Raw genomic sequence first — 13,811 nt, 5'->3', positions numbered from 1 at the left:
TGTTCTTTGAACATTCCAAGTTGTTTCCACCCCAGGGCCTTTGCACCTGCTCTTCCTGCTGCCTGGACCATTCTTCTCCAGGCCTGGGGGCTTCTTACTCATCTTCCCAGTCTCAGCTCAAATGGCACCACCTCAGAGAGGTCTTCCTTGACCCACTTGATTGAAACAGGCTTCCTGTCTCTGCTCCGCAATCAATATCTACTTTTTAGACTGAGAAAACACATCACTCTGTTCGTAGTTGATTTGTCTGACAGCCCTTCTTGAAAGTAAGCATCTAGAAACACAAGAGCCAGCATTTACTGAGGACTGACCTGCAACCAGACACTTCTTCTAAGAGCTTCTCGTGTTTAACTCATTCAACCCTTCCAAAACTCTCGTGAGATGTAGGTACTACTTGTATTACACATGAGGAAACTGAGGCACAGGAGTTTAAATAAATTCCCTGGGTCATTTAACTAGTAGGCAGGAGAACAGGATTTGGATGCAAGGCATCTGGCTCCAGAATCCACCCAGGATGTTGTTTTGCTTCTTGTGAAGAGAGGACACCTTTAAGCACCAAAAAGTACCCCCATGCCTCATCCTGTAGCAAAGCTGAATGGATCTGTCACATGCCCGCTGTAGACCCAGGGCTTTACCTAAGTCACTCTGTGCCCTTTTCCCGAACACCCTGGGAGAGAGGCCCCGGTTATTCTCCATTTGCTTTCTCCCCCTCCTCACTACCCCTCTCTGTCCTGCTCTTTGCCACAGAAGCTGACCCCTACCCCTGTGGACTACATCTCCCAGCATCCCTTGTGCTCTGGCTTCTGGTTGGGATCACTGAAAGGCCACACTGGCCAGAGATCAAGGGGTAAAAGGAGAGAGAGAGGCTGGGGGTATTTCTCCTGTTTCCTCCCTTACCTGGGACCACATCACCAGCAGGGACGTGTCCCTCCCCAACTGTAGCTCCTGCTGGGAGGCTCATCCCGCATGACTCCAGCCCTTGCTGGGCTCCTGAAACCCCTTTTCCTTATGTCTTGCTCCTTTAGCTTATGAAGGGGGTCTCAGCACCCCTTGTCAGTTCACTTAACCCTGCCCACCTCTCTGGAAGCCACCCCTTGATTAAACTCTCGTGGGTTGAACCATCCAGGGTAGATTCCACTTCCTGCAGGCACCCTGGCTGGAATGGGAACATAAGGGCACCCCATTTTACAGATGAGGAAAAAAAGGCTCAGAGATTAGAGCCCACCAACCCAAGGTCATGTGGCTTGGCTAAAAACAGAAGCCCGGTGTGCCTGCCCCCAAAGCCTCTGCTCTGTCCATTCTTACAGAGACCTAGTGGTTAAGAGCATGGGCTCTGGACTCACCTAGACCAGGGTTCAAGGCCCAGCGCTGTGACCTTGGGCAAGTTATTCACTCCCCCTGGGCCGCATTTTCCCCATCTGAGAAATAGACATAATAGTAATTGTCTTCCCTTCCAGGGTTGTTGTTAGAATTAAATGTTAGTGTCTATGTCATACTTAAGAGTGTCCAGAACATAGTAAGTGCCTGATAAATATAGCTAGCATCACCCTCATCATCACCACTATGATTACTGCTGGTGTTATTGATAGTTCTTGTCCACCAATATGATTTCCAGACTTGTTACTCCCCAGAAGATAACAGGAGAACAATTCACACAAGACGTGATGAGCTAATCACCTCAAGCTATTCATAGGGTTTATTCTTACCGAGCCAGGAGGACGGCGGACCCCAGAGTTGTTTAACTGGGTCAAAGTTACACCTGACCCCTCCTTTCCTGCCCCCCCTCCCCCCAAGCTCTGGCACACAGGGTCCAGTGCCTCTGAAGGCCATCCCTGCTGCGAGGCTTTGATAGGGAAAGTGTGAAGAACAAAGGCCATTGTTCACAGAGGCGGCTGGTGCCTCTCAGGCCCCAGGCCAGCTTCCCAGGGTTGAGGTCTGGCTCCTAAGACACAAAGACGAAAGTCATTAGGACTAGGGACAAACAATGACAGAATCACTTCTATTTACCTGAACCAGAGGGGGCTGCCAAGTGGGGAACAATGGAGTTGGGACTGGGACACATTCTCTAGCTGCTGCCCTCCCCTTACTGAGTTTCTTTCAAAATAATGGGATAATGTGTGGTCCAGGAGCCTCAGGAGGCTTCAGATCCTATTTCTGGAAAGACAGCAGAGGACAGTGCTTATAAGAATGGGCTGCAGCATCCAACTAGAAGATGGCCATAATATTCGCACCACCCTCTGCTACAACGTATGTAATTGTGACCTAGTTAAGGGCTCCCTGCAGGATATCAGTTATGGCCTCCCTCCTCCTCCACTCCCTTCTCCTCCTCCGCCACCTCCTCCTCCCTGTAGCTTGAGCCAGTTCCCTGCCCCTCACTGATGCTGAGCCTTGGTTTCTGTATCTGTCAAATGGGAATCAGCCACCAGTTCAGAAATCAGGTAAAGACCGAATGAACAGAGAACCATTTGGAAACAGTGACGCTGTGCCAATTGGGAAGCAAGGTCTCATTAAGAGTCTAGTCCTGGCTCACCTCTAGGTGACAGCCCATGTGACCTTGGCCATGCCCTTCCTTCCCAGGCTAGCGGCCCCAAGTATGCAACAGGAATAGCCACAGCGTCATCCTCACAGGGTGAGTGCCCTGAGAGTTCAGGGAGTTAACGACACTGGCAAAGCGCTGACCATGATGCTTACTACATACCAAGTGCCTAATGCTAGTATTTCACCATTAAAAGACTGTAGTTTTCAAGAAGGTCAGGAGCAGATACGGACAAATAATTAATGGAAATAACCATGCTGCCCAGCCAGAATGGCTACACCTCACAGGCGTACCCACTTTATGGAAGGAAAAACTGAGATCTGGGAGACAAAAATAGGGGGTGGGGTGAGAGATGCACCTTCTAATGACCTGCAGTATCTGATGAGTTCAGGTCATGTTTACCGGGGTCCTTACCAGGCAGGAAAAGTGACAGTGGCAGGAAACTGAGAATGACGCACTTTTGCCAGCATCCTTACTCCCTCCCCCTCCCCCAGCAACGTCCTGATGTGGGACAAGCAGATAGATACTCCTTAGTCCAGACAGAGAAACCACCTCAGACTGGCTTAAGTCAGCCCCTCTCCATCTCTCAGCCCTGCTCGTCTTGGCTTCACTCGTAAGCAGGCCCATCCTTCGAGGTGGCAAGATGCCCACTGGCAGTTCCTGACAGGTGTTTTGCCAGTTGGGCAACTCCAGTGAAGAAGAGAGTCCTCCCACCCAGAGGAGGAGGGTTCCCAAGGATACTGGGTTCCCACTGGACGGCCTTGGGTCACATAACCATCCCTGAGCCTATCACTGGAGCCCTATCACAGGGGACGGAATATGCTGATTGGTCAAATCCAGACTAGGCACTAGGTCCACCCCCTTTGAATATCAAAGACGGCAAGTGGGGGGGTGGGGAGTATCCCCAGGGAAAATCAGGGTGTTGGGTGTGCATAAACAGCAGATGTCACTTACAACCACACACTCCTGACATAGCTGTCACCCGGGGCAGTCTCCTCTGCCCGGCCACTGCTTAGCATCTACCTGCAGTCTCCCCGTATGTGCTCAGTAAGGTTCAGAGGAGGGAGGAACACCACACAGACACGCTGAGTTCCCGACCTGGTTGATTCCCTGAAACTTCTGGACCTCAGTTCCTTCCTCTGCTACGTGAGGCAGAAACGTCTGCCCTCGGGACATCAGTGAGCCAAATGATGCCACGTACGCTCTTTCGCTGCATTTGAGGGATCCCTTTGTCTTGGGGCAAGAATCCCAACTTAAGAAAAGTTATTGCCGGGGCACCTGGGTGGCGTCCAACTCTTGGTTTCTGCTCAGGTCATGATCTCAGGGTCATGGGATCCAGCCCCACTGCGGGGCTCCGGGCTCAGCAGGGGAGCCTGCTTCTCCTTCTGCCCCTCCCCACCACATCCTCACCCTCTCTCTCTCTCAAATAAATAAATAAATCTTTTTTAAAAAGAAATGTTATTGCTTATTAATACACATACAGTATGTGTATGGACTCATGAGCCTTATTCACTCAACTCACATACGGGCACCACGAGAGATAGACACTCTTAATTTTTTTACAGGAGAGGAACCTGGGGTTCAGAGATATTTAATCACTTGGCTGCTGCGCATGGACCCAGCCACGTGCATGGTGTGTGGCCCGAATGGGGCATCGGCTCCAGTTTTCTGAAGACGGTGCCCATACCATGTGCATTTTCTTTTTATACAGCTAACAGTTAAATGCCTACTGTATTCCAGACACAGAGGTGAACAAAGCCTTGTTCCGAATCTCTAAGAGCTCACCCTCTAAGACAGTGGCTCTCACCTGGGGGACCCTGGGCAGGATCTGAAGATATTTTTGTCACGACTCGGGGTGCTATAGGCATCTGGGAGGGTAGAGACCAAAATGTTATGGCGCATAACACCCACTGTCCTCTCCGCGAAGAACTACCAAACCCAAAATGTCCAGAGTGATGTGATGAGGTGAAGAAACCCTAATTCAGGGAAGGAAAAGTACAAAATTCATGCAGTGATCCAACTGCTTGCCTCATCCGGGTATTTTTTTTAATAGATCTAGATTGTAATGGACAAATGGGAATCAGAACAGAAGCCTGGTGAAGAGAAATGCTGACACTATAAGGAAGAGCATACTTAGCCCTCCCATGGACGACGGCTTTTGAGTGACACCTAGGAAAGCCAGTCATGCACCCCGAGCCTCAGTTTCCCCAATCTGTAAAGTGGACGTGTCCTTTCCTGTATACGTTGAGGAGGAACAAGAAGCCATATAGACAGCAGTGAGGAAGATGATAAGCCAGTTTTGAACCAGCCGACCGGGGGCCATTACGTGGCTCCCCGGATGTGTTCTGCTTGCCAACGTAATATATTCTTTGTATAAACTTATAATTGAAATAAAATATACAAACAGTAAACATATTTAACCATTAAAACAATTCTGACAAAGTGAACATAGCCCTGTAACCCCCATTAAGATGGCAGTGTAGACCACAGCCAGGGGCCCCAACACCTCGCTCATCCCCACCCTCCTGATCGTCATCCCTTCCCAAAGCTGGCCCCTATCCAGACTTCTCCATAGTTCAGTTTGTACCTTTGAACGTTCAGTAAATGGAATCATAGGGCTTTACTCTGGTGTGATCCCTCTCTATTATGCGTGTGTGATTCATCCAAGTAGTCGTGTGGGGCAGCATTTCGTGTTCGTGGCTATATAGTATTCCACAGTACATAAAAATATGTATATTGCTGCTAATTTCTCCATTGTGCTGGGGGCAGGGATTTAAGTCATTTCAAGTCATTTGCTGCTGAGAACATCCTATATCCTAGGGCAAGGCTGGTGCCTGTCCTAGGGCATCGGGTCATGGGCTCTCAGTTCCTTTCCAAAGTCCATCATCCTTTCTACTTCATTGTATTCAATTCTGCCCCAAGCCTGCAGGGTTAACTCCTGCCTGAAAGTTTCCAGCCTGTGGGTCTGTCCTACAGATTGCAGACCTGCTAGCCCCCACAGCTGTGTGAGCCAACACCTTAAAATAAATCACACACACACACACACACACACACACACACACACACACACACTGGTTTTGTTTCTCCAGAAAATCCAGGCTGACACAGATAGCAAAGGCTCTAATTGAACTCGACGCCTCACGCTGCGAACAGGGGAATGCACCCAGGCATCGCTGAAGCCTGCCTGACAGTGACACTTGATAAGAAAAAGAACAAGGTGACACGCAAAGACTGAGAAGTGCAATAAAGAGAAATTAAAAAAAAAAAAAACCAAATGACACGTCGTTTTTCAAGACCACATGCATCCAAGAACAGCGGGAAATATGGAAGGAGCACTTCCTGCGTGCCGCACATGCATGCCCACTCTTCAGATGAAGGAAACTGAGGCTCAGCAGGAGGGAGAAGGCTCCCCAAATATAGCAGCTATCCAACAAAAGTTGGGTCTGTTTAGCATCAAGTAAGCATCTGTAAGCACCAAGGCCACAACTGTACATCAAGACTTGGGCCCCTAACCAACATGCTTTGCTTCTACTTCTTGAGGGAGCAGTTTGGACTGAAGGCTAATGTTCCCCTTTGAATTAGTTACTCCTCGGTGTAAAAGGAACAGACTCAGAGCACCCCCCCCGCCCCCCTTGTATGTGCAAAGCCATAGCGCTCAGTGGAGAAACTGGACAGCGGATTTACTTCTCACGCTGGTCTAACCTCAAACCTCTAGTACGCTGCACGGCCCACACTCTGGCCGCTGGGCTCAGGTTGTGTACTTTAATGTGCAAGAACCGAAACCCAGTTATCCCAGGCCTCTGCCACCAGCCTCTGGGCAAGGCAGGAAGTCAGCAGCTTTGTAGCAAGCACTCGGACCCTTGCTCTGTATTTCCAGCCACTCATCCCTCCCCCGGGGTTGTTTGGGATGCCATCTCTGGACTCATTTCTTCAGTCTTCCCCTTCCGGGCAAGGGTAAGCCCAGTCACATCACTTCCCTGCTCACAGTCCTTCAGTGGCTCCCTGTTGCCTTCGGAACAAATTTCGCAGTTTGGTCTAAAAGACCCTTTGTGATCTGACCCTTTTCTTATTCCTGGCTCGTTATTCCCATTGCTTCTTGAACTTTCTTCCCCCGGAGTCCTGAATGATCTGTAGTGTCCACAAACTGTGCATCTTCCAAGCCTCCATGCTATTGCACTGCTGTTCCCTCTGCCTGGAACGCCCTTCCCTCATCCTACCTACTTGGCAACTCCTCTTCACCCTTCAAAACCCAGCTTCAGCATCATCTTCTCCTCCGTCTCTGAAACCGGACTCCTGTCTGGAGCCACTCCTGACTTGTGCCTACTTCATTATGGCCTAACTCTCTCTTCCTACTGCCTCTCCCGTGAGCACACAGTTCTCTGTGTTTCCCTCATCATGGCCCTTAACAGGCTTTATCGCGTGGCTCATGTAATGCTCTGTCTTCCCAGCTAGACGCTGGCCTCCTCGGAGGCAGGCCTATACTGCCATGGTCCTCATCATATCCCATTGCCCAGCAGTGCCTGGCACATAGTAGGCGCTCAATAAAGATTGCTGGGGAAACGGAGGCAGGAAAGAAGGAAGGAAGAAGTAAAGGAATCAGATGTTCTGACTATGCCATTGGATTTCGAATTTTCTGCTTGTCTCTATATTGAAAGAGCCAGATCCAGGTCCAGACACAGAGTAGGCCTTCTCCCTTTAGGGTGTGCTAAATTCAGCACAAGGGCCACCACAAAACCCAGCACGAACCCGCCACTTCGGGCCAGTAGCCCGTGTGTCTTCATTTCCCACTGGCCACAGAAGAGAACACCCCCAGGCCTTCCTCTTCGAGGCCCTGCAAGCCAGACTCTTTGTTTTCCAACTTAGGGCCCCTTCAGTGATCTTGTTTTTCATGGAAAAGCGGGGTGAGTTCATTACATTGTGTTCCTGCCTTGGAGATCATTGTCATTCAACTGACATCAAAGACAGAACCTTGATCAGCTCATTTAAGGCTTGTTCCACCCATATTTTCTTACAACCAGGAAATGGGGAATTTCCTTCATTTTTAAAACCATCCCAGCAAGCCTCTGCCACATGGCTTCCTTTACAAACCTTTCTTGAAACACAAAGATAGAATCAGGCCGTCCCCCACTGCCGTGGCCGTGAAGGGTCCCAGCCTTCCTCTGATCCTTATCAAACACTTGTTGAGCACATTGTAAGGACAGTATTTCTTATTTATACAACACCTTTCTTTGGGGGCCCGGGTTGGGCTGAAAGGGGGTGGGAGCCAGATTAAAGCCTTATATAGATTTTGCTTCATTTATCCTGCAGAGCTGGAAATGACAGTCTTTAATGGGAAAAGATACAAAGTTCAGAAAGCAGAGAGACTTGCCTCAGAACCAAGGAATGTGCCAAGACTGGAGCCAGCTGCCTGACCTTTTAATGTCTTTGTTCCATGTTGATGGTTATTTATTTGCCCTGATTCTTATGTCTCTAGATTTAACACTCACCTAATAGCCCGCAACCCAAACACGTCTCTGTTACCCACCTTCACTGCTGGGCTCCCAATCTTTTTTCCATCGGCGTCCATGGCACCAGCCCCTCCCTGCTGTCCTCCAACCTCCCCCAGTCAGCCTCCCTGGGGGCCCCTCCTCCCCCTCCTTTGTCCAGATCTTAAAATGTCCCGTTCCTAAGCATTCGTTCTCACTCTCATCACACTCGTTCTTGGCCATCTCCGGCTTTTTCATGGCTTTGACAGATGATAATTCCAGAGTCTGTAACTCTAGCTCAGACCTAGATGAGCTCCAGATGTGAATGGTGCATTAGGGTAGGTGAGGCTGCTGTGACAAACAACCCCCAGATCTCTGTGTCTCGACACAGGAGTGGTTGATTTCTCATTTCTGTCAGGGTCTGTGTGAATCAGCAGGGTGGGCTCTGCTCCACAGTGTCACTCGGGGACCCAGGCAGCTTCTGCCTCATCTTCTAGGGCAGAGGGTCTCATATGGGGACACTTGGCAGTATTTGGAGATGTTCTGGGTTGTCAACAGTGGAGGCATAGACAACTGGCATCTAGGTGGTAGAGCCCAGGGATGCTAGTCAATATCCTTCCATATAGAGGACAGTCCCCCACAACTAGAATTATTTGTTCTACAATATCCATAGCTGAGAAAGTCTGTTTGGGGCATCTGAGTCCTCTACTGGACCTCGTGCATCTGGCTGGCAAGTGAGCACTGGGAAGGCACTGAAGGTTGGCTGGGAGGTTTGAGAGGTCAGACGTAGAAGGGACCCAGGGCCTTGTTGCCCATATTCCACTGGACAGAATCGAGTCACCTGATCCCACCTAACTGCAAGGAAGTTGGGAAATGTAGTCCAGCTGTATAGCCATGAGAAAATAAACCAGGACTAGGTGTCTCTGCCATAGATGGTCTACACTGCATAGGTGCACCTCTGTGTGCGTCCTCTTCCCCTGCCTCCTAACCCTCCCATCCCCTGGCGTAACTCACCTCTGTTCCCATTAATTCCAGTCTGTCCCCCGTCCAGTCCCATCTCCTTCTGTGGATGGTAACTTTATCTCAAAGGAACTTCTTCCTGGAATCCCCTTCCTGTCCCCAGATCACCTTGGCCAGCTCTGGATTATCTACATAGCCCCCAGCAGTCACAACCATATTGCCTTGTTCATTTTCTTTCATAGCACTTAGCACACCATCACCACTAAAATTTCTACAGATTATATTTCTATATTATCATATAAATATTATATAAATAGTATGTATTATTATATTTATATGTAAATTATATATAATGTGGATTCCATAAAATACATAAAATGTAAATTATATTGTTGATTATCTGTCTCTTACACTAGAACACTAGAATCAAAACTCAAAAAGGATAGGATTCTTATTTGTCTTGTTCACAGCTATTCCCAGCACCTAGCAGAATGCCTGACACAAAGTAGATACTCAATATATACTTGCTGAATAGATAAACAAATCCTTCCTGTGCAAAACAGCTCTGTTGGTCTTTCTAAAATATGGACTGGATATGGTAGTTGCCTACTCTAAGCTCCAAAAATATTTAGATCCAAATTCTTTAGCCTGCTACTTTGGGCCATTCATGATCCGGCCTATCCTACCCTCCCACCTTCTCCTTATACACTCCCAGCCTCTACTTGGAGCACCTTCTGCTTCAGCTCAGATCTCTGTATAGAACATGTTTAATGCTTTTTAAATTATTATTCTCAGCTCTGTACACGTTATTTCCATTGCCTGTAATACATCATCATCCTCTACCTGGCAAACTCCTATTCATCCCTCAATACCCAATTCCATGTTACTTCCTCTGGGAAACCTTTTCTGATGACTTAGGCAGTCACTCACAACCTCTTCTTCATTCTTTTCATGTTTTTCAAAATACACTGTAATTATTTTCTCCATCGTTTCTCTCTCCACATCAGATTACAGATTCTTCCCCAAAAGGGGGAATATCTAATTTGATGGTATGGCCACCTCCCACCCCAATGCTGGGCTCTGAGCAGGTACTCAGGACATGTGTAAGGAAATAGAAGATGGATGGATGGATGCTCCCTGGCCAGTCTCCCCCCGCATTCTCTAGACATTTTCTCAAAGGAGCCAAGAACCCAACGTGGTTATGACATCCTTCTCTTGGAGTCATAGCCATTTTAGCTACAAGCCAGCTGGTGCTCAGAAATGTCTGAGGCTGGATCCAGATCACCCACATTGAGTGCAACTAGCGATCAATCACTGGAAGCAAAACAAACACAAGTGCCAAGAAACAGGGAGAGCAAGGAGTAGCCCGACCCCGCCCTGCTGGCTGATGTCACTAATGGTAGTTGGCAAAGGCACCAGCCCCTGCCTCCCAGCTTGGGAATGCCACAAACTCCCCCCATGCCTAACTCCTGTCTATCCTCCAGATCTCAGTGTAAAATGTACCTTATTCAAGAAGGCCATCCCCCACCTCTGAGACCATGTTAGAGATCCCAGGACTCTGTAATGCCCCTTCTTGGAGCAGTCACCCTATAAGCTGGTCTTCTCCATCAGAGTATAGGTCCGTGGGGCAGACCTGGATCTGGTTCATTCTTTGCTGTTTCATTCTCTATGTGTCCAGAGGCCCCAGTACAGAGTTGGCCCTCAGCAGACATCAGGGTCCAATTGTGGACTGAAACTGAGGGCCTTTTATGCAGGGAATTGGTTACCCAAGGGATGGAAAATCTGAGAAGCCAAGGAGGATGGTGAGGAAAGCAGAGATTAGCAACAGCAAGGGGTTCCCACCACCCCTAGGCTGGAGGACCAGAAGGAGAGGCCATGTTACCATGGCCAGGGTTGGGGTCTCCCAGTGGGAGCTGGAACCATGGCGGGCCTTGTAGGGCACTGAAGACAAAGGGAAGATGCAGTCCCTGCTGGGCTTGCTGCCTGAGCCAAAAATGGAGGAGAAGCAAAAGACCATGATCTTCTCTCGTGCCCTCCAATACATTATGAGTCCCACCAACAGAAACAAAGTGATGGGAAAAGCTGGGGACTACAGCTTGCAGGGGCCATCCCCAAAGACACACAGCAGAGCAAGGGAAGGTTCAGGAATGGATCTGACAGCAGATGGGTCCTGGCCCAACCTTGAAGGAGACCTGGCTCTTCTTCTGTCCTGGACCCTGCATTAGTCAGGGCGGACCACACTGTGCTGTAGTAACAAAAACCCCTTTCATCTCAACGGCCTAGAACAACAAAAGCTGAGCACCAGCAATTAAATGCTTTCACTTGGAAGTGATATTTGTCCCCTCCTCTGACATTTCACTGGCCAAGCATGTCATATGCTCATCATTCACTTCAGCTGAGCAGGAAAGTGTAACCCGTCTTATGCTCTAAAGAAAAAGAGAACTAGAAACACAGGGGGCAGCAATAACCAATCTCTCACATCTATCTTACCCACTCCCACCCAATTCTTGAGTGTCAGCCAGTTACTAGAACCATCTAACCCCCCCCCCCCCCCCCCCCCCCCCCCCCCCCCACACACACACATTTCCAACCATTCCCCTAGGGGCCCACTAAAAATGATGCTATAAAATTGTACATATTCGCAGTCAAAGATGATCACAATACACTGATTCTGAAGACAGCAAGTCACAGAAACTTAGCAGCTTAAAACAAGAACAGTTTATTAACTTAAAATTTCTGCAGAGCAAGAATTTGAGAGTGACTTGGCTGGTCAGTTCTGTCTCAGAATTTCTCATAAAGTTGCAGTCAGATGTTGTTGGGACTGTCAGCTCATCTAAAGGCTTCACTGCTTCAAGGTGATCTGCAGGATCTGCTCCAAAGTGACCCACTCACAAGGCTGGATAGCATATATACTACAATGCCAGTTTTTAAAAATTGGCTGGTACTATATGATGTTATATATTTATATAATGGTAGCCAGCCACCAACACGGTCTCTCCTCCTCCTTGCCTCCTCACATTTGGGTAGTCTTCTCCCACATTGCATCAGGGTTGTTCTGCATGGCCAGTAGAATATGGCAGATATGACAAAGTATGACTCTAAGAGTAAGTCAAAAATGTCACTGCTGCTTCTGCTTTGCTCTGTCTTGGATCACTCACTTTGGGAGAAGCCAGTTCACCTAAGCACCCTACAAAGAGAAAGGTCCACCAGTGAGAAACCGAGGTCTCCTGCCAACAGCAGGCACCAACCTGTCAGCCACGTGAGTGTGCCATCTTGGTGGCGCATCCTCCAAGCCCAGTCAAGCCTTCAGATGAGACTGCGGCCCCAGCCAGCATCTGACTGCAGCTCTGTGAGAGACCCTGCACCACACCTGCTCAGACAAGCTGAATGCCTGGTGGCCCATAGAAACGGTGACATAATACATTTGTATTGCTCATGCTGCCAAGGTTTGGGATAATTTCTGAGATACATATATAGGTAGAATGTGTGTGTGTGTGTTTGTGTGTGTGGTGTGGAGAGAGAGAAAGAGAAAATTTTTAGAAGGGTAAGATTATGAGACTTTTCTTTAGTATTTATCCAATCACTAATTTTTCGACAATGAACCCGTATTACTTGGAAGGTGGGAAGAGGGAAAAGTAGCAGCCACTTTGGGGAGCTGAGGGCCTTTTATAGCTGCTTCAGACACTGAAAGGAATCTCGGCTGCCAGGGAGTGAGCGTAGCTAGCAGTGCAGATGACGTGTCAAGGAAGATGGCGGAGCCAAAGGAAGAAGCTGCCAATGTCCACCTTGGGCTTCTCCACCCGGTGAGGTCTGATCTGAGCTGCCCAGAGCATGTGTTTGGAAGGAACCTGGCGCTGGAGACGGGCCGCCAGGAAGGGGCGGGGGTGTTGCATTTGGAAAACCTCAAGGTTTCTGAGCTGGCAAGAGATGTCAGCAAAAAGCCCTCGCCTGTCTAGACAAAAGTTTGATTTTGAATCAAAAAGGGGAACGTTTGCAAAGAGGAAAGCAGTTTAAGCATTTTTTCTCCTTTGAAAATAACCATGAATTTTTAACTATCAACCCTAAAGAGAGACAGCAAGACTCCGGTGGCCACACCAGGGATTTTAATATTGCCCGCCCCCCCGCCCCTTCCATCCCCAGATGGATTGTGAAATGGGGCCATTTCTGAGGCTGGACATTGACTTCTCAAGCTGAAGAGAGAGGTTTAACAAGGCCCCAGGGCATCCAGGAGGAGAGACAGGCTTCCAAGGCGAACATCTGAGGCTCGGAATCAGAGTGACTCAGGCAGCCTGAGAACATGATCAATCGGGCTGCTGACAGAAGGAAATCGCTGTCCTGGGTCTCACTGACCTTGGGTTGGGGGGAAGAAATCCACGTTGGTTTGCCTGGCCCCATCGGTAAGGGCTCCTATGGGCTGCTGTCTGAAACCACCTTGCCAGGTGAGTCTAAAGGTTAGGGAGAAGGTCTGCCCTGAAGGGATTCCCCCTGAACATTCCCTTTGTCCCATAGACTTGACCCAGCTCTGGACAGAGAAGTTGGGCATTGAAGGCCAAGCCAGGTGGGTAGGTCAGACTCACGGGGGTGTAAGTGATGGAAATCTGGTTGAGGTTCCTCAGGCAGAATAAATCAGAGAGGGCTAAGGAAGTCTTCCGGAGCCTTAAGATCAGGATGCACCTGAACTTGTGGGAGGGGAAGAACAGGGGAAAAGGCCCTCAGGGACACAGTGGTGCTCTTAGTCCAGCCCTGTCTCTGTCCCTCTCTGCAGGCTGCTTTCATTCCTCTCCCTTTAACTGCAAACAGACTCCAGGTATCTCTCCTGAGTCTGGGCCACCCCACAATGCCCAGCTTTA

Source organism: Phoca vitulina, unplaced genomic scaffold (assembly GCF_004348235.1).
Source record: "Phoca vitulina isolate PV1807 unplaced genomic scaffold, GSC_HSeal_1.0 scaffold46, whole genome shotgun sequence".
Classification (NCBI taxonomy): domain Eukaryota; kingdom Metazoa; phylum Chordata; class Mammalia; order Carnivora; family Phocidae; genus Phoca; species Phoca vitulina.
Note: the sequence above shows the minus strand (reverse complement) of the source record.